Raw genomic sequence first — 20,512 nt, 5'->3', positions numbered from 1 at the left:
AACAGGCAGCTCATCAAGAGTGACAAAAATGACTTGGTTTACTGGTGTTTATTTTCATAATTTCATAGTTTCTAGGATCAGAAGGGACCTGAGCAGATCATCAAGTCCAACTCCCTGCCATGGCAGGAAAGAGTACTGGGGTCAAACGATGCCAGCAAGATGTTTATCCACCCTCCTCTTAAACACCCCCAGGGTAGGAGCCAGCACCACTTCCCTTGGAAGTTGGTTCCAGACCCTAGCCGCCCTGACTGTGAAGTCGCGCCTCCTGATGTCTAAACTAAACCTACCCTCTGCCAGCTTGTGACCGTTATTCCTGGTCACTCCTGGCCGTGCTCAGGGAACCAGTGACTTCCCCAATGCCTGCTGATCCCCCCTGACTAGTTTGTAACAGGCCACTAGATCCCCCCTCAGCCTTCTCTTGTGGAGGCTGAACAGGTTCAGGTCCCGTAGCCTCTCCTCATAGGGCCTGCCCTGCTGCCCCCGATCATGCGAGTGGCCTCCTCTGGACCCTCTCCATGCTGTCCACATCCCTCCTGAAGTGCAGTGCCCAGAACTGGACGCAATACTCCAGCTGCGGCCTGACCAGTGCCACACAGAGGGAGAGGATCACCTCTCTGGACCTGCTTGAGATGCATCCACAGATGCATCTCAAGGTGCAGTTGGCCTTCCTGACTGCATCCCCACACTGCCGGCCCATGTTCATCTTGTCATCAGTGATGACTCCAAGATCCTTTTCTGCCTCTGCACTGATGAGAAGGGAGTAGGTCTGGTGCTGGTTCTTCCTCCCCAGGTGCAGCACCTTGCACTTGTCGGTGTTGAAGCCCATCCTATTCTCCTCTGCCCACCCTTGTAACCTGTCTAGGTCCAGTTGCAGCCTATTCCTCCCTTGTAGCGTGCCCACATCCCCCCATATCTTAGTGTCATCTGCGAATTTGAACAGGGTGCTTCTTACCCCCTCGTCCAAGTTGCTGATGAAGATGTTGAACAGTGTGGGCCCGAGGACCGAGTCCTGGGGGACCCCACTGCCCACATCCCTTTAGGTTTAAAATGACCATCCACTACCACTCTCTGAGTGCGGCCCTCCAGCCAGTTGGCGACCCATTTGACTGTGTGGGTGTCGACACCACAGTCCCCTAGCTGAGAACGGGGTGAGAGACAGTGTCGAAGGCCTTCCAAAAGTCCAGGAAGACTGTGTCCACTGCTACCCCTGCGTCTAAGGATTTGGTGACCTGGTCGTAGAAGGCCACCAGGTTGGTCTGACAGGACCTGCCACTAATGAACCCGTGTTGGTTGCCCCTAAGCATAATCTCCCCTGCTGGCCCCTTGTGGATATGCGCCAGAATAATTTTCTCAAAAAGCTTGCCCAGGATTGAGGTAAAACTAATTGGCCTATAGTTTCCTGGGTCATCCTTCCTCCCCTTTTTGAAGATGGGAACCACATTGGCCTTCTTCCAGTCCTCTGGCACCAAACCAGAGCACCACAAGTGCTTGTAAAGCCGTGCCAGGGGTCCCGCAATGACCTCAGCCAATTCTCTCAGTACTCTGGGGTGGAGATCATCTGGACCAGCTGATGTGAATATGTCCAGTCCTTCCAGAAGTTCCCTGACTAGCTCCTCACTGACCCTTGGCCTAGGTGCGCCTCCCCTGGGGCCAGAGGAGGGCCTGGTGTGGGGCTGATCTGGTCCCTGCTCAGGAAAATGGAGGCAAAGAAATCGTTAAATATGTTGGCTTTGTCATCTGGTGTGACGACCAAATTTCCTAGCGTGTCTTGCAGGGGCCCCACATTACCCAGAACCTTCTTTTTGCCTCCTATGTATTTAAAAAAGGACTTCTTGTTGTCCTTGATCCGGGAAGCTAGTCCCAGTCCCATCTCTGCCTTGGCCTTCCTGACTGCCCACCTGCAGCCCTGAGCAACCGCAGTATAGTCCTCCCTGGTGATGGCCCCTCCCTGCCATTGGGTGTGCGCCTCCCTTTTAGCTAGGAGACGTTCCCGGATGCTTTTGGTGAGCCATGGGGGCTTATGTGCCCTCCTGCTCCCTTTGATCCGTGTTGGGATTACCTCCCTTGGGGCTTGGAGGATCATTTCCTTAAGGAGCGACCACTCTTCTTGGACACCTGGCTCCCCTCTGGGACCTCAGCGCTTCCCCAACTATTTTCCTTAGCTCATTGCAGTCTGCCCCCCTGAAACCTAGGGCTGCTGCCTTGCTGTAGGCCTTTGCCACCTTGTGCTGGATGGTGAGTTCCAGCAGGCGATGATCACTGTTACCCAGGTGGTCGAGCACCCGCAGCCCCCTCACCAGGTCATCACCTGTGGCCAGCACCAGGTCCAACAAGGCATCTTCCCTGGTGGGGCTGTGCACCTCCTGGGTTAGATGGAGGTCCTGCACTCTGGCTAGGAACCTACATGAGCGGTCAGACCTGGCTGACTGCTCCTCCCAGCAGATGTCTGGAAAGTTCAGGTCACCCATGATGACCACGTCCTTTGACCTAACTACCTCCGTGAGCTGACTTAAGAATTCCTGGTCTAGCTCTTCCCCTTGGTTGGGAGGTCTGTAGTCGACCCCCACTGTTAAGTCTCTTTCCCCTCAAATGCCTTGTACTCTAACCCAAAGCACTTCAGAGTGCCCCTCCCCTGACTCCTTACTAATTGACGAGGATGTGTATTCCTCCTTAATGTAGAGTGCCACGCCCCCACCTTTCCTTCCTATCCTGTCCCTCCTGTACAGCCTATAGCCCTTGACATTCACCGCCCATATTTTGATGGATATATTTTGAATATATATGTGTATTGAAGTTTCACAAAAATTGAAGGCCTATGTATGACCTGGCAAAGGCCAGAGAGTTCATTTTTTAAGTTTAGATAGCTAAGAAATTCAGAATTAAAATTAAAACTCTCAAGAATGCTAAAGTTTTAAAGTTTGGGTACTCACGGTTCAGTTAACCACAGTCTCCCACAGAGATGTCTCGAGATGACCAGAATATTGTACTAACTCATCCATCTATAAAAAACAGGTAATTTATCAGTGGCCAACAGAAACTAGAACATCTTAATCATAATAGTATCACAACTATGATTATGATTATGCACAATACACATATAAGAATTTTGCAACACCTTGATTAAACATCATAATGTCAGGTTATAAGAACCTATGTGACTGTCAATTATTTTATGTTGGGCAGAAGGCAGGGCAGGGTGGCACCTTATATACTAACTCATTCAGAGGGGCATGGACTTCCACAGGCTACAGCCTACTTCATAAGATGCTTTATCAGATGTACCTAATGAAGTAGGCTGTAGCCTACGAAAGCTAAAGCCTCTCTGAATGAGTTACCTCCCTGTGCTACCTTTTGTCTAACTTCAGACTAAGGCAGATACCTACCCATCTTTATTTTGCTGCTGTTTGACCCAGAAATTATATTACGTATACATGCATCCAAAGATCTATGGTGCAACTTATAAATCCAAAGGTTTTCCATATTCTGCATGCGAAGCGGGGGAAATCATAGGCGTGTGTGTGTGTGTGTGTGTGTGTGTGTGTGTGTAATCTTTTCCCCATCCTGCCCAAGCAGTGCTCATTCAGAGTGGAAAACGAACACTAGAGGGGGAGGGAGGGTTAAAAGGGAAATGCACTTCATTACAGATAGCTCAATTCTTCGAAGAAAAATATCTTCTGTGGACATCAGGAGGAGCACAGGAATTGAATACTGCCTGGGTACATCCTAGCTCTCCATAGGCTATAAAAAGCCCAATCTCACTTGAACTCTAGAAGCCCAGCTCCACTAGGGGAGTCCAGTAAATTAGATTTAATCTCTCCTCTTTCTGTTTATTGCTATTGCAGTGAAAAAAATGTTAGAAAACTAATGTGCATTGATTCTTAGGGTATCAAAAGTTGTAAAGTCCTTGCCCAATTCACATCAAATTTTGCAGAAAAATTCTACTGAGACCACAAAGCAATCTATCACTTTGGAAGAAAATGCAACTTTCATTGATTTCAGAAAGGGATGCCACAGTCCTGCTTATAATGAAAACTCGGTTGTAAGCTTAACTTTACAGTGGCTGCTACCTCCCGGTATTACTGCATTCTTTAAATGAAATATTCAGGAGCAAAGGTGAACATTTCTCCTATTTGGTCAATATATCTTTAACAACATTCTTGTTACTAGGTAGGTTGCGTTACAAGGGGGTATCCTAGGGTGGAAAATCACAACTCTGTCAAAGAAATCTCAGAGCTGGTAGATTTAATGAACATCCTGATTGAAGCAGCTGCAGCACACTAATGTGTTTAAATAGGCTTGGCAAGGGGAAGTTGAATCACAACTACCCAGGTGAGCAAACAGTCACGTTTGGGGGCAACAGTGCTGTTATTAGTCTGTAGTTTTAACTGATAGAAATCCCACACCAAGTATTCCCCTTTACTTTTCCTCTCTCTTCCCTTCCAACACCTCAAGAAACATTAGTCTTGCCTATGACATGAAGAAGTTCTTCTAGGACATGAATAAGTTCTCACTGGCGAATCAGGGCAGGATATATTAAGAAATGCACAGAGTGTCTGCTTGTTTTCTGATCCAGTAGCCATGCCATATGGACTCGATGATCTCCCGAGGTCCCTTCCAGCCCTAATGTCTATGAAATCTATGAAATCTATGAAATATAAGACGATAAGAATTGCCATACTGGGTCAGACAAAAAGTTCATCTAGGTCAGCATCCTGTTTCTGATGGGGGCAAGTCAGATGTATGGGAGGAAAAGCATGAGAAACATGGCATGTGTAGAGTGATCCAACCCCTGTCATATTATTCCCTCTTTACCAGAAGTCCTAAGTTTGAGGATACCCTAAAGCTAAGGTTGCAACCTTGATTATATGTTTAATAGCCCCTCCATAAATGCATCGGTTGTGTTTCTAAGCTCTGTAAATGACATTTGATCTACTCTCAAAACTCCTGATGAGGTCAATGGGAGTTTAGGATAGAGGAGGCTGCTTGAGTTGTCTTTAAAGATGTCTTGTAGAAAGGGCCTCCAAGACTGAAAGGGAAGAAGTACTGCTTCTCAATAGGGTCCCTCCTCAGGTAGATCTCAGGGTGAAATCCTGGCCCCACTGAAATCAGTGGGACCATATTTCAGGGACAGGGCTGGTTTCAATGAAAGTATTGGCTTTTCCATGCGTGTGTTGGTCAGTGAGACATAGATTTGACCCCTGTAGTTTAATTTTCTTGGTTTTCCCCACACCACATTTTCAAGGCCCAAGGTCCTGTTGGAATTCTTTTGTTCCCTACATATGGTGCAGCGAGTAAGAAACTTGATGGCACAGCTGCATGCTATTATTCACAACTGTCACACTGACTGCGTGACTGCTTCCCCTAGCTTCACAGGGATAGAAATAAAAGCCAATGACAAGCACTGCACAATCACCTAATTAACTTACACATTTCACTCTGAATCTACTCCTTGCTTATTGGCCAAATAAATACAAGAAATCATTGCTGCTGCTGCTGCTCTTAATACCATGCAATCACCTTCCCCACCCTTTAAGGCAATCTACTATTTAATACATACATGGAGATTTTAAAAGGAAGGTATTCCTCTGACTTCTACACTGCTGCTAAATTGAGCTTCTTTTGGTAACAAGTCCTGCTTAACTTTTATTAAAAGGCCATGTCTAGAATCTGAGGGGTGCCTTGGAGCAAACTGGAATTATAAAAGGAAGGTGCTAATAAGTAGATCCAATTTATATATATATAAAGTTGAGCAGGTTGAAAGACCGAAGTGGCTTTCCATCTTTGCCTTCAAGTCTCCTGTTGACAATATACGCACCCAAATTCCTGCACACTGGCCCAAAGTAGGGGCATATTGTGTTACCCGTACAGCACAACTGTTTCTTGAACTACAACCCTCAGTATTCTAGGAATCAGCTGTATTAAATGCCATGCTACCTAAATCTCCCCAGAAGCAAGTTTATGGGATTCACTGCAGGAGTCTGTCTGTCTGCCTGTTAGTGGGTCCCAGACACCCTACTACATAGAAATGGCCATTTCAAATAGAGCTATGCAGCCTTTCCTCATTTAAGAGACTACATTTCTTTCCTTCAAGGATCTCTGACACCTGTCATCCTTTAATGGGTCAATGTAAAACCTTTAACTAAATGTCCCTAATTCCAGTTTGAGCATATACTCTATCTTCAAAAATATCTTCCACGAGGTCTCCCATTCCAGTGCCCCTTTTTATTTAGAAAATGCTGCTCGGGGTCTAAATTCTGCTCTCAGAGACTTCTGTGTACACCCCAGACTCCAGCGATCTTTGTATACAAGTGTCTAACAGCCCTTGCCTCTTAAGCTAAGTACAGTCACAAAGCCCAAGACTTTGTGTGTGTGTGTGCATGTATATAAATTACTTTTTTTTCTTAGCCTAGACACATACAGATTAACTGAAGCCTAGACACATACAGATTAACTTAGCCTAGACACTCTGAAGATTAACTGAAGCTGTGTAGAGTGAACTGAGAAGCAAGTGAACAAACTTTTACTTTTGATTCCAGAAATGCAGCCACGTGCCTGCAGTGGCTCAGGCCAGAAGCTGGGGGGCGCTAGAGCACACCTCCCTGCTCTGCGGGGGCAGACAGCTTGGGCCAAAGCTAGCCCGCCCTCCCAGCTCAAACCAGTCAGAACCGGTCAGATCCAGCTCAAACCGGTCGGAACCAGCTAAAACTGGTTGGAACCACTTGGAACTGGTTTAAACTGGTCGGGACCAGCTCAAACCATTCAAAACCGGTCGGAACCGGCTCAAACCAGTCGGAACTGGCTCAAATTGGTCAGAACCAGTCGGAACTGGGGCAACCTGGGTCAGAACCGGTCAGAACTGGGTCAAACCGGGTCAAAACCGGCTCAAACCAATAAGAACCAGTGGGAAACTGGCTCAAACCGGTCGGAACCAGCTCAAAACAGTCAGAACCGGCTCAAAGGGGTCGGGACCAGGTCAGAACCGGCTCAAAGGGGTCGGGACTGGGTCAGAACCGTGTCAGATCCAGCTCAGACCAGTTGGGACCAGTTCAAGCCAGTTGGGATTGGTTGCAACTTATCACAACCGGTGCGAACCAGTTCAACGTGGATACAGATGTCATTAAGTAGAAATGAAAATCAAATTAATCTTCTGTTGCAAATTTGTGATCGTGTCACCTGCTTGTCTTTTGCTGGGTCTGCACAACATTTGTAAATAAACAAAAAGGTAGCTGGTGACATATAAATGTGTACAGGAAACGTCAGGCATTAATTGGCATTCATGTCTTGATTGGGACTTTTTAAAGTAACCGCTACAAAAAAAAAGAAAAAAAAAAAGAAAGCAGCTTTGATGTACTAGTCTGACAGACTGATTTCTTCTGCTACCAGTCTCATTATTGTTACTACCTGATGCAACTTAATTTGTAGTCATTTGGGCATATCTACACATTTCCACACAGCGACGTTGCTACAGTGCCTTTAGGAAGTACTAAAGCACAGTGCAGTAACCACCTGTAATGTGCTGTGCACGCAGTGCCCAGTTAGATTTCACCGCTATGTCATCGTAGTGGCACGCTAAAACAGGGGAGCGCATCACTACGGCGATGTAGCTGCCGATCGCATGTAGACCCACGTGATCACTACGTCGCTGTAGCATGACATATGGCAACATGTAGATACCCCCATTAAAACATAGGTTCAGTTCTATACATCAAATTTATTCAGTCAGGGTGGTGGCTTTCTCCCGCAATATCAGAAACGTTTTCAATTTTAAAATATGCAATCCTAAAACAGTGATAAGACACGTTACAAACCTTACTGCCAAAGACAATGATATAATGGTGCTGGCTGTATCACTTTATTAAATGCTACAGCTTGCTTAGTAATTTCAGTTGCCTGAAAAAAGCAACTATTTTGCCTTACAAAACTCATCATTTTACAGATTCAAATCCTGAATCTGAATTCTCAAAATTTTGTGAAAAATACGGCTTCCATCCCCTGAAATGTCAACATCTGCATTTTCAAGCCGTTCTTTGTAAGAGACATCAGACACTAATTAGATCAATTAATATTGTTCGTTTTGAACTTGAGATCAGCAAGACAGATACATGCACTGCATCATCTTACACGAGAAACCTAAGCCTACTTAGAGGAACACATCTCAATAGACTTGGAAATAGCATTAGGGGGTGCCACTGCTGGCACTGGTGTGAAAAGAGGGACCGATCCAGCTCCCATTAAAGTTGGCAAGAAGCTTTCAATTAAATTCCAAAGGCATTAAGTCAGGGACCAAATATCATCTGATGACCTTTAGCCAGGCCACAGCTGGGCAAAGATAAGGAGGGTGACTGTGGAGAGGGAAGAGAAAACTGAGCAGGGAGGACGCTGAAGAACGTCCTCCACCAATTTGGAGATGAGCATCTTTTAGGCAAAGCCGCTGGGTGTAAAACAAACTCAGAACCTAGGAAACCTACCTGCGCTTTATTTCAAATCTCCAGATATGTCACCAGCCAGAAAGTGTTCTCGTTAAATGCCATCGAATACGCGTGAAAATCCCTCATCCTCAAATGACTTTGCGTATTTCCCAAAGGACCGCGCAAGGCATTTGAAAAATACAATGTCAGCATTCGCTATGCTTTTTTAAATAAAGCAGGTGTCCCACGTTCTCCGTGTGTCCTGCTGGAACAGTGACTTTCTCACCTCGCCTCTGCTTGGGGCCTCGCTCTGTCACCGGGTCTGCTCGGTGTTGACATTTAATTAAAACAAAAGATCCCAGTCCTGTTCCTGCTGAAATGAATAGCAAAATCCGCATTTGTTTTGATGAGACCACGATCTGAACTGAGCAGCCTTATGTTCTGAAGGAAGGAAATGAGGCATATGCTTTTATCGAGTCTCTTCAAACACAGAATACTATTTAAACACACATTGAAGATTTTTAAGAAAATATCTTCAGCTGGAACCACAGAGACAAGTGCGGAGGGTTTATCTCTCGGTAACAAAAGCCACATGGCATTTCTAAGCTAGAGAGAAAACGGAGTTTAGCAATTATTTATAGCCTTACATACATTCCTGTGGACAGCCAAGCTGACTTGGCAGACTGAAGCTAATTGGGTTTACAGTAGAATGATGCTCTGATTGAAGTGTCTAGGCTAAGAAAAAAAAGTAATTTATATACATGCACACACACACAAGATAATATTACCCTTGAACATATAAAATAACCACCCCATACACTATAAGAACAGTAATCTGGGGTTTTGCTATTGCTCTACAAACCAAAGACCCAAACCGAATACTTTTGAAATGTTCATCTAGTGCACTGTGATACATAATTTACTTGTTGCAGAAAGGTGGCGTGCGGCTGACATTTCTGTTTGATTTTGCAATTCATGAAACCCCTGTGGTCTCCATGCGATAGGACCTTACTTAGGAAGGAGGGTAGCCAAGGCACAAAAGACAGTGTGGGCAGAGTCTCTGTAGAGCTAATGCACAGCTTACAAAAACAGAAGAGTGGAAATTAATGTAGCCCCAGGTTTACAAAGTAAATTATTCAAATTGCACTGTAGTAATTTATGAAAATCAAAAAAAGACTTATTTAACCAGCCCAGCAGGCAATAGATGCTTCTATTTTTGCACATTAACAGCAAAAACAAAAAGCCATGAGAGTCTGCTTCTTCAGGACTCTTTTCTCACTTTGCTCTTGGAGTTTAAAGTCAATTATGAGACTATTTAGATGAAAACTGCTCAGTGATTTGGGCGGCCAGAAAAACAAAACATTTTTCTTTGTGTTTGCCCCTGTTAGTTTAGACTTCTGCCCCATCGACTGGCATTTCACTTATGGGGAAGCCCCATAGAATTATCAACATCTAGAATGCCTGTAAAATTATATTTTAAATGGAAGATAGTTCCCTTTCCTTTCCTTTCCTTTCCTTTCCTTTCCTTAGGCCTGTTCAGGGTTGCACTTAAACATAATTTGAATATATAATTTTGAGTATCCCTGAATCAATGTTTTTTGATAGGCAATGAATAGGGTTTTTTACTGAGTCATTTAATAGGATCATATAGCAATATGATATATTTTTCATATTGTGATTTCGTATCATAGCTTGTATCATATTTTATAAGCTATAATTTTTCATTAACCTCCATAGATAGGTCCAAAACATCTCTGTAACCATTATATTCAACAAGGAAATAGGAGAACACTAGGAAGCAGCAAATATAAGACAAAAGACTGTTGAAGCTTGATAGAGTATATGAGACGGTGGAGAGGAGAGGATGAAAACAGAAAAAAAATGAAGGATAAGGATGCTGAGAGAAAGGAAAAGAACTGCAAAGAGAAATAACAAGTGTTGATTGACACAGCAAGGCAATCAGGATAGGAAAGGAGAGGTGGACAATTGGTTGAATTAATTTCATGTGTTACTTATTGTGAGATTTGACAGTATTTCAAGAAGGAACAGGTTTTTATGTTAAAAAAATTAAAAATTGGGATGCCTAGACTTTGAAATCAGGTTTGGGCAACCAGATAGGAATTATTCTTGTTGCCACTGCAATGAAGCCATATTTAGCGTGTAAAGTGGCAGCTGGCATAAACAAAAAAGGCTTGGAGAATCAAAGGGAAGAAAATGCTGAAGTGTAATTTCCACTGACTTGAGCAGCCTGCCCTTAAGCAGCAAGAGATATGCTTCATTTGCCTTTATCTCCTGCATCTTATTTATTGGGTACGTTTCAGAAGAAACCTTCTCCCATTACAATCCAAACTTCAAAACCCATCTGCTAATATTAATATCAGTGTACACATAGCTAGTCTACTGCACATGATCGTTCTACAAAGGGATATAAAGACCATCATCTTCACTGATTCCCATATGTGGGGAAATGGCGAAATGAAAGGAAAAGGAGACATTTAATAGTAAACCTTATGCTATTTTGTTAAAAATGAGTGATGCAGAGGGCATGTAGCACAAGAGATGGTAAACAGATGAAGGAAGAGAACTCTGAACATAAGTTAGTGCCTGCGAGTGTCTTGGTCTAGATACTAAAATCACACATTTAATGAATCTCACGTGCAGCCTGACAGCAGGATTCCCCCAGAGAAGTCAAAGTAAGTTCCTTGTGGCTCTCCACACAAGGCTGTATCACAACAAACTGTCTGGCAAACTGACTGCAGATCAGAAAAGCCCAGAATTATTAACTCCAGCAATTTGCCTATCCATATGCAAGACAGGCTATTGCACTTCCCAGGCATTAATGACTTAGGCTGGATCTAGATGTGCAGGCAAACCTCTTTGCAGCACTAAAAATTGCACACCTGGCATGTTAAAACGTGGAGTGTGCACCAGCAGACACAGGGTCCTCCAGGGAGCCAGCCAGAGCGTCGCCCCTCCTCTAGTTTCACCTCAGCTCCTCCAGCACACTGTGAGCGAGGCGGAGAGGGGACATGGCCATTTCCCCAGAGTGGGGCATTTTGCTCAGCACCAAAACTCACATGCAGGGGTGTGCATAGCAGCAAAAAGCAGCAGCGCTAATTTGTGCTGCTGCTATTTTTGCCACGGCAAAAGCATGCCCCTGCATGTGCGGACATGCCCTGAGAGTGCTGTTTGAATGCTGCACCACGTGCAGTAGACTGATGGTATGGGAATGCAGATTTTTTTTCCTTTTAATTACATACAAAGCAGCATATAAAAGCCCCTTCTTCAAAACTCGATAAAGAAATCAGCCTAACAAAGCTCATGAAGGGGCCCCTGAAGACTCATAGCAGCTAATTAATGGCCCAAGCATCAAATGCTCGCTTTATGATCTACCATCAAAACCCCGGGAGTGTCACTATCAGTAAAATCCTGGAAACCAGCTGCAGTGCTGCCTGAGGTCCCACTGCCGCAAAGTGACGGACAAGGAGTCAAAGCCAATTCAGGCTATGACCTTGATCCACACGAGCATGTGCTGCACTTTAAGTGAACCTTAAACTCCCAGTTTATCTCCAACTCCCAGTGAAATCAATTTTCTGGATCAGGTGCTAATCAGAACTTACCCAAACTACTACAAAAGGACTGAGATTAGATCAGTCCAAGTCATGGGAGAAGGTTTGCCTTATTTTAACTAAATGTACTTGCCATCCACTAAATAATTCACTATAACGTCTACTTTTCATAAGCCTCCTGTTCTGACAAATACACTAAGTCTTATCATGTCTCTTTTGTATAACACAGAGCTTCTGAATGATCCTCAATGTATGATAAATGATAGCAGCACAGAGGAGCTAACATGCCTTTCCTCTTGATTTTAATGGACAATGAGATTCTGCCATGTTGTTGTAAAAGATGGCTTTAAAATGCTACAAAACCGATCTAAATTCTCAGCTGACAACAGCAGAAGAAAATTTGTCCTCACTCATTTGCAAAGTGGTTTCTTTAGGTCTCAGTGGGTCATTCAGGGAGACAACCCGGGCGCTTAAATTTAGGCACATGCGTAAACACCTGTCGGCACTGAGGCCCAATTTCTGTAGGCCTTTTTCTCAGAGATTGGACTGTATGGCACACTTCTCTTTAAGCATGATGATTTTCACTATGTTCCAGCGTTCATAACTGGGTAGCTGACTTACGTAAGACAGGAAAGAGAGATTTGTATCTCCTTAAGAGCACAATGATCTTTCGATACATACTAAAAGCCTAAGATAAAACAATGGAGACTTTTAAATGGAGCTCAGCAAGGGAATTTCCTTCTCACAATCAGCTGCATAGTCGCCAACAGATGTTGCCGTGGCAGTCATTTGGCTAACAGTGAAATTAAAGAAATAAACACAGTTTTATTGCAGAATGCATAAAATGTCTGACGGAAACCGGAGACTTGAATTTGGACCATTCAGCTAATTTGATTAGGTGTTACAAGTGAGAGCATGATTTCAAACTATGAGTCATTTTTCTCTTTGGAAGAGTGGATAGCTGAGTCTATTAATCTGACAATACATTTAAACTGAGTTATTGTGACAAGGGACTTCCATTATCTATTTCATCTAGTTGCAAACTGTCAGAATAAATCTCAAGGGGGAAGGGAAAAAAGCTGCCTGCCTTTGTTTGCAGTTTTTATATGCCACAACAGTTTAGACTTTGTTTGCCTTAACCCATGATACTGTACAAATGTACAAAGTGGAGGTTCACAGCAAAGCTATCGGGGAGACAAAAAGTTGACCTTTATGGGAATTAACGTATTCCTTGAAACGGGTAACGATGGTGGAAACTAAGCTTTTATCACTGATTTATCCACACACTAATTTCAGTGACTACTTCTTTGAAAATATTTCTGCATGTTATACCCTCCCCTCCCCCCACCTCCCCCTTGGAACCAATTAATAAATCATTTCAAAATGAAAACGTGTTTTCCCAAAGCTGTCACTACTCTACTTTTATCTTTCCTGTGAAGCAAGTCAGTTTAAACATTTAAAACTGGTACAAGTAGAATTTAACCAAAGTAAAGCAAAAAAGAGCAACAGTGGCATTATGGGTAAGATGTCAAGCTGTGCTCTAGGAGGTTAAGATTCAATTCCTGGCTTTGCCATAGACTTCCTGTGTCACATGTTCCTCCATCTGCAAAATAGGAAGAGCCATGCTTTCCACCCTTGGCCTGTCTTATGTTACTAGACTGGTAGACCTTCAGTACGTGTCCTCCCTCTGACTATGTGCATGTATAACGCGTAAACTCTCAGCACTACCGTAAAATGAATGAACAATATTAAAATACATGGCAGAAGAAATCTCAGGAGTATGCAGAACCAACACCTTCATAATGATTAACTTATCCTCTATCCACTCACCTGCAAACCCTTGAAGAACTGCAACGTAGTTCTCAAAGAGAGGACATGTATGTCCCTGGCCGGGTTCTTGTAAATCTGTGACTACTGGGATGGCCCTTAAGTGAGAGCCAGCTCTGTCTGGAATATCCTAACTTAGGGAATAGCCTGGCATCCAGCTGATCAGACAAGAGGGCCTAATGGGGACTTCACACCATGTGCTTCACTGAGTACTCTGTGATTACAGCTCCATGATTGGAAAAAAGAATGAAAGCAGGGTATAGACACAGGACTCAGATATTTTTACTAGTAGCAAATTGCTCCTGATTAGCCCATGTGCTGATTCCAGAAGTACCTGGGTCTTACCTACACTACGCTTGCACCTCTGTTACTACCTGAGATGTGGTGAGTCTTGTTGGTATGCCACGGAGGTTAGCTCTTCCCATCCTAATTCATGTGATACTTGATGCTATGGCTACTTTCAGCAGCACCATATGAGTAGTCTGTGTAAGTAATGATGGGAGAATCCAAGGCAGTTTCTTCAGGGTTACTGCAGGAGCAAGCAATTTTTACCTAGGCCACTGGTTGCATTTTTCATTCTCCTCATAATATGAAGCATGGAGGGATGCTTCTTTTGCCAAGGACTTGCTAAACATTCGAGCCAGCACCCCCACAGGGATTGCATGTGATGTAGAAAACCCACTTTGAATCTAGCCCTGCAGTCTGATGCACAAAACTCCCAGTGAATTCAAGCCATCGTTTTATACACACACGTATATAAATAAAGTAGCTGACAACTTGCAAAGTGTCAGGAGGCTGCTTAGAGAGCTTGCTTTTCACCAGTCCCTATATCCTCAATTACTTGTGGCAGCCCCAACTGTTCCCCTCCCGAATCAGAGTTTTGAAGGATGCCTGTCACGGTAATGATAACTTTCACCCCGACTAAACACTTTGTCATCCGTTACACACCTCAAGCCCAACGCAAAGCTGGGGTAACCTGCAGAAAATCTGAGGAGTGGCAGATACATGGCCTGCAAACCCACTTTTTTGCAAATCATTGTAGATAAATATAAACATGCACTGGAGTGATTAAAAAAAAAAAATGCTGAAAGCTGATGGGGATGCCAAACACAAAGCGTGCCCAGGCTTGGGAGACTGAGTGCCTTAGTGAACTATCAAAAATAAGTGCTTTTGGAGGGTAATGAGAGCATACGTTTAAATCACAGATGGATCTGAGTCAGCAGTCTCTCTAGATATCCCAGTTCTAGATTCTGATTTCAGCTTCATGTTTTACACACATACACTACATACACACACATACTATATATATATATATATATATATATAATCTTGCTGGGATCCTATGACCCCTGCTGACTTCCTGCCCCTGGGGCTGGGGGCTGGACTAAATGATCTTCTGAGGTCACTTGCAGCCCGAATGTCTATGAAATCTACTAAATATAGTGTATGCACGTGTGTGTGTACACCTATACACATATATCTATCTACCTCTATATATATATGGTATATAGAGACTGGGATTTTTCAGAGGCATAACAGAATATTTAAGCACCCAACTAAATGAGTAGGACTTGTGACTTGGGAGCCAACAGTACTCCCTGGGGTACTGCTGGCAAGTATGGCTGACTCATGCTCTTCTGTACAGCAAACCCAGAAAAGAAGTGGGGAGCCATACTGCGCATCCCTCCCCACCAACACAGGTCTCTAGTATGTTAGCACAGTATATTGACTGTACTACAGTATATGCTATGTATGTGTATATGTGTATGTATGCATACTCAAATACCTCTACAATTTACACTTAATATAGGAGTATATGGGCCTGGCCTTGAAAAATAGCCTAGATACTTTAGTCATACGAATACTTTCATTTCATGTGTGTTATAAAAAGGACAAGGTAGTATAAATGACTGGTCCAATAACGTTTTAGAGTCATTCTACATAGGTATACACAGTTCCCAAACGTGCAAAGCAGAGTGAATTATGTTTATAGAACATAATCCAATAATGCAGAGGTGGGCAAAAAAATAGCCTGTGCACCAGATCTGGCCACCAACTGATTGGATCTGCTCCATTGGGGGCGGTGGGGGGTGGCCACCAATTGATTTGATCTGGCCCGTGGCTGCCCAGCCTGGGGCAGTCCACACCGGTCCTCAGTTCACACCTGCTGGCCTGGCCCTGGCCCTGGCACCAGCCAGGGTGCACAGCTTGTGGCGGGGCTGCTACCGATACAGCTGCAGCTGCCTGGGTGCTGGTCCACTCTTTTGGCCTTCAGTGACTCCTCTTCCTGCTGCTGCTGTGCGTCGCCTGGCCAGGAGGAAGCTTCAGCCAGGTGACTCCTGCCCCAGTGCACAGGGCTCTGGCTTCAGCTCCTGCCCACCTCCCACCCACTCTGCCCTCCTGTCTCACACCCAAACACCACTTCCCACCTGCCCGTGGCCCCATCCCACATAGAGAGTTTTGGTAAGTTGTTGTGACGGGACAAGGTGCTGACCCGGCCTGTGCCAACTCATCAAAACTCCTTACGTGGTCCCTGGGCCCAAATAATTGCCCACCCCTGGAATAAGGATTGGCTTAATAAAAATTGTTTAATAAAAAAGAAAAGGCCTGAATTCTTAAGAATCAGTTCAGCGAGCTCCACTGTTAAACATATGGTCCATTTTGAGAAAGAAGAAGGAAAATTATTTGAGATGATCTCAAAAATCTTGTGCATAATATTATCCTACTTTGAAAAAGAGACTCCAGCAGAAAATAAGCATGGTTGCAGCAACTAATTTTAATTCTCCCATCTCCATCCTGTTCTTGTGAAACAATGTAACCTCTAATTCACAATCTTCCCCAAAGTCATCATTTGGTCTCAGTGGGTGGTAGGGAGAAGCTAAATACAAAATATCAATGTCACAACTTCACAGCTCCACACTTGTCTTTGATCCGACTTGGGAAGCGAGATAAGATGCAATATGTTCATTGCTTTACTGCCACTGAGGAATATTCATTAGTTTTAATTATTTTTTAAGTTCTAGAGGGAACCATTAAAAAAAATTAATCATGAATGGAAGCAAAGGCAGCCTTATGGGGCCATAAAGCAATGATACACACTTTTTATAATTTATACTCAAAATAGGACTAAAGGTAACATATGACAACTGGCATAAAAATCACATTTATTATAAAAACACAGCGATTTATTGTCAAGCTCAGTGGGATGTTACATTTAAGCAGTTTCATTTACTTTCTCTCATATTTGCCATAATATCTAAACTTTTCTATTTCTATGATTAAAATCTCCTGTCAGCAGAGCACTTAAGTACATACTTCAGGAAGGGGAGTCTACCTGAGTATGTCAATGGGTATGCCTACCTGGTAGCAGCAATAAACTCTAGCTGGTCAGTCCTGAAGATACCTTGGCCACTGACTTCTGCATGTACACTGCAACGGTTAAGACACTCTGGGGTATCCTACTCAAACCCCTCTACCCAAGTCAAGAAGGAAGAATTTAATTCTATGTGGGGGGTTGGTTGGGGTTTTTTGAGGCGGGGGTGGCCTTGGAGCAGGCTAAAGGCCTTTTGGCCATCAGACACCCTGCTGGTGGGCTGCCTCTCCCTTTGTCCCACTGTCCCAGCTTTCCTGCCATACCATGTTATGAACAATAGGTTCAGGGGACCGTCCTGGTTTAACCAGGTTCACTGGCTTGCCACCTTTGCTGCTGCAGAGATCTTTTTCTCTCTCTCTCCTTCTGGCCCATGCACCATAGTAAGTGGGACGTGGCATCTTTTTGAAGTCTATGCTGGGCAGCCCATTACACCTATAGGAACTGTTCTTGGGTTTGGGCATCCCTCGTGCTTCACTGGGCTTACCCATAAGCATCCACCTCCTCCCTTGCTAAGTTTTAAGTCGAAGATATGTCAGAGCCCTTGCAGAGTCTTTGGGCTTCGTGGCAGGCCCAAAAATCCCCAAGCCAGCAGCAGCTCCGCTCGAAGTCCCGAAGCCTGGCAGCGGCGCCCACAGAGCTCCTCACAAAACACCATGCATTGCCCCCTTTCCAAAGGCTCCCAGCAGCCTCCCCACTATCCCCACAGATGCCCTGTACTTTACACTTCATCCCAAAGGATGTCAAGGTCTCACAACGAACTACCAGTCTCCACAGCCCTCATCACTCTTCCTGACATCTTCTCCCCTGCGATAAGCAATGCTGCATGCTACAAGTAGGTTCGGGCATAATATTATTATGCATGGTGAACTGAGGATGAAAACATACCAGGCCAAAGGGGCTGCAGGGTATAGTTTTGACCAGGCTGTCCATCTCTGGAGACATTTACCACGAGCTGAACAAAGTACTAGAAAATGTAAAGTGAGGTGAGCAAACCACCTTTCATAGGCAAGGGATGGGTTGGGGGATCTAATGAATCTCTTCTGTTTTTAACTTCTAGAAACGCATTCCCTTTGCGCACGCGTGTAACCACCATTAACATTTCTATTCCACCACATTTCCCAAACCCAGCGGGAACTTTGCCACAACACTCCTACTTAGATGACATGTTCTCTGAACTAATAGAAAGGAAAGGTTTTGGGCTACTCTCCATCTCGCTCTTTTAAAAAAGCCCAATCAATTCATCCTCTCTTGGTGAACTAGAGCAGTGCTTTTCCCGAAATAGTCACCTTCACCAAAACACCTTATTTTGGCCACCTAAGGGACTCAGATGCTTTGTGCTGGTCATTTGAAGACAGATGAGCTACTCCTGCCGGATTCCCCATGAGAGTAACAACTATTTAAACAGAGTAAAAACTTGCTCTGCTGTAAACTCCAGCATCTCAGAGGTAGTGGTTTTCAAAGGCAAATATTATTTTTTTCTAAACAGGCTACTGTCATTTATTATACAGAAAGAAACAAGACTTAAAGCCAACAACATCTTTAGCTATCCCATGGCAGGAGACGCATCAGAAAAAGCAGAAATTATCAAGTAAAATTGTCGAGCATTCCTATTAAAATCTGGAAATCATAAAATATTAATATACATTTTATAGCTGCTCCACTTGAAGAATACCACATGATAGTCGCAGTAATTATGTGAATGGAAGGAGAAAAGGTAGCTCTGTATCCTCTGTCATCTAGCTAGAGGAGATTAGGTTAATTAGACAGGGTAGTAGGTTAAACACAAGGGCATCTCCAGATTTCTCCTTTTTGGCTACTCCACCATTATTATTCTGCAATAACTAATTATAAATTAGTGGCAATTTGGCACCCCAAATTGACAAGCACTGTTATGCTATATTAATCTAATTGCTAGATATTACTAGGGCCTTTCAGGTCATTGGAAAGATTTTCCTTGACCTCAGTGGCTCTGGAATAGAAGCCTAATGCTGAATGAATGAATGAATGAATGAGTTAAATCTTTTCACCAAGCTGTCAACCGCTCTCTAGGGCTACAGAAGTGAAAAGAAAAATAAGAGCATAAGCTAGCCATATGATGAAAGGCAATCCCCTGCAAACATATGGTATTGAATTATTCATTATTATTATTTTCTCTTCACCATCAATTGGCTTCACACCGTGCAACACGCAATTATATAGACCCTACACAAGAAATTTAGGATGGGATATTAGGAAATGCTCAGTGCTGGTCTAACTCCTGGTCACTGAAGTCAATGGGAGATTTTCTATCCTTAGCATGAATGAGAGTGGAGTTTGGCCACTAGCCCCATCAGTAATCTTATTGTGCAGCCTGCAAGTGCAACTGTGCAAATTCACATGCATGTGAATAACTCCACTCTTTTAATCAGTCCCACTGACTCAAAACAGAAGTTAATTTATGCTTGTGGAGGCTTTATTCTGGGTGACTGACACAGGGTTTTTACCCCAAATGGCAGATAATCAGAAAAACGATCTTTTAAAAAAGTATTTTTGTAAGGAATCAAGTTTGAACTGTGGAAGCCCAAATACTTGATGTTAATTCCTAATAGATAATCTCTTTGAGCTAAATCAATCTCTGGGGCAACTCTATTAAGGCAGAGGCAGACTTAGCCTACAAGTTTTGAGAGATGATAGGCATCCAAGCAAAATGCAGCCCTATCAAACGTTACTGCCCACTGTAAATACTCACACATGTCAACTAAAAGACAATCCATGCAACAGACTCATGCTTATGAGGTTATAAAAGCTACGAAGGGAGAAAATGTCTTTCCTTATTCAGCTACTACAGAGTAAAATGAAAATTCCTTTATAAACGGCCAGCAGAAATAAACGCATGAAACGCAGGATGATTGAGAGTCTAAAACGTCCTAAGAGGATCCTATTTCTTCTTCTCATTTACTGCCTGTCCAATTCAGTGCTTTGAATTCCCATTTTCAACTCAGAGCAGCATAAACTGATAAACTTTAATGTCAGAGCAGAGCACTGGGAAGCTTGTGAGCTAGGCTCCAAGATCTGCCTGGAAAGACGCTGGCTTTACCAATGCAAAGCTGAGAGCAGCTCAGAGCAGTGACATGGATGCTTCTCATTTCTCCACTCCGAGCAATGCAAAAAATAAAGGTCACTCAGTACCCAGGAAAAAGAAAGTAAACATCCACTTAGCTGGTGGTGGAAAAGGAACATACATAATGGTCCTCAGGCTTTAAAACTCAGTGTGTTGGCATTGCTTCTACCTGCTGAATATTTATACAAGGTTAGATGGAGACCCGGCTTCAGATAGGGAGCGCTACCTCAAATCT

At 43.7% G+C, this 20,512-nt stretch overlaps 1 long non-coding RNA gene across 3 annotated transcripts in view; it reads right to left on the bottom strand.

The window, feature by feature from the left end:
• LOC149855910 (uncharacterized) overlaps nt 1–8,965 on the bottom strand; it is a 47,282-nt gene extending 38,317 nt beyond the window's left edge. For 2 of the 3 annotated variants that reach the window (XR_016438552.1, XR_016438554.1), the window contains exons 1-2: nt 8,469–8,965; nt 2,931–2,999 (exon numbers count right to left, since the gene is read on the bottom strand). This is a non-coding gene — a long non-coding RNA (uncharacterized LOC149855910). The remainder of the gene's footprint in view (nt 1–2,930; nt 3,000–8,468) is intronic. The other variant, XR_016438553.1, reaches the window with a different exon arrangement.
• Nucleotides 8,966–20,512: the final 11,547 nt, after the last annotated feature.

The sequence above is a fragment of the Crocodylus siamensis genome, chromosome 11, assembly GCF_052110815.1.
Source record: "Crocodylus siamensis isolate JL-2025a chromosome 11, ASM5211081v1, whole genome shotgun sequence".
In the NCBI taxonomy this organism is placed as follows: Eukaryota; Metazoa; Chordata; order Crocodylia; family Crocodylidae; genus Crocodylus; species Crocodylus siamensis.
This window is presented reverse-complemented; position numbering and strand designations above follow the sequence as displayed.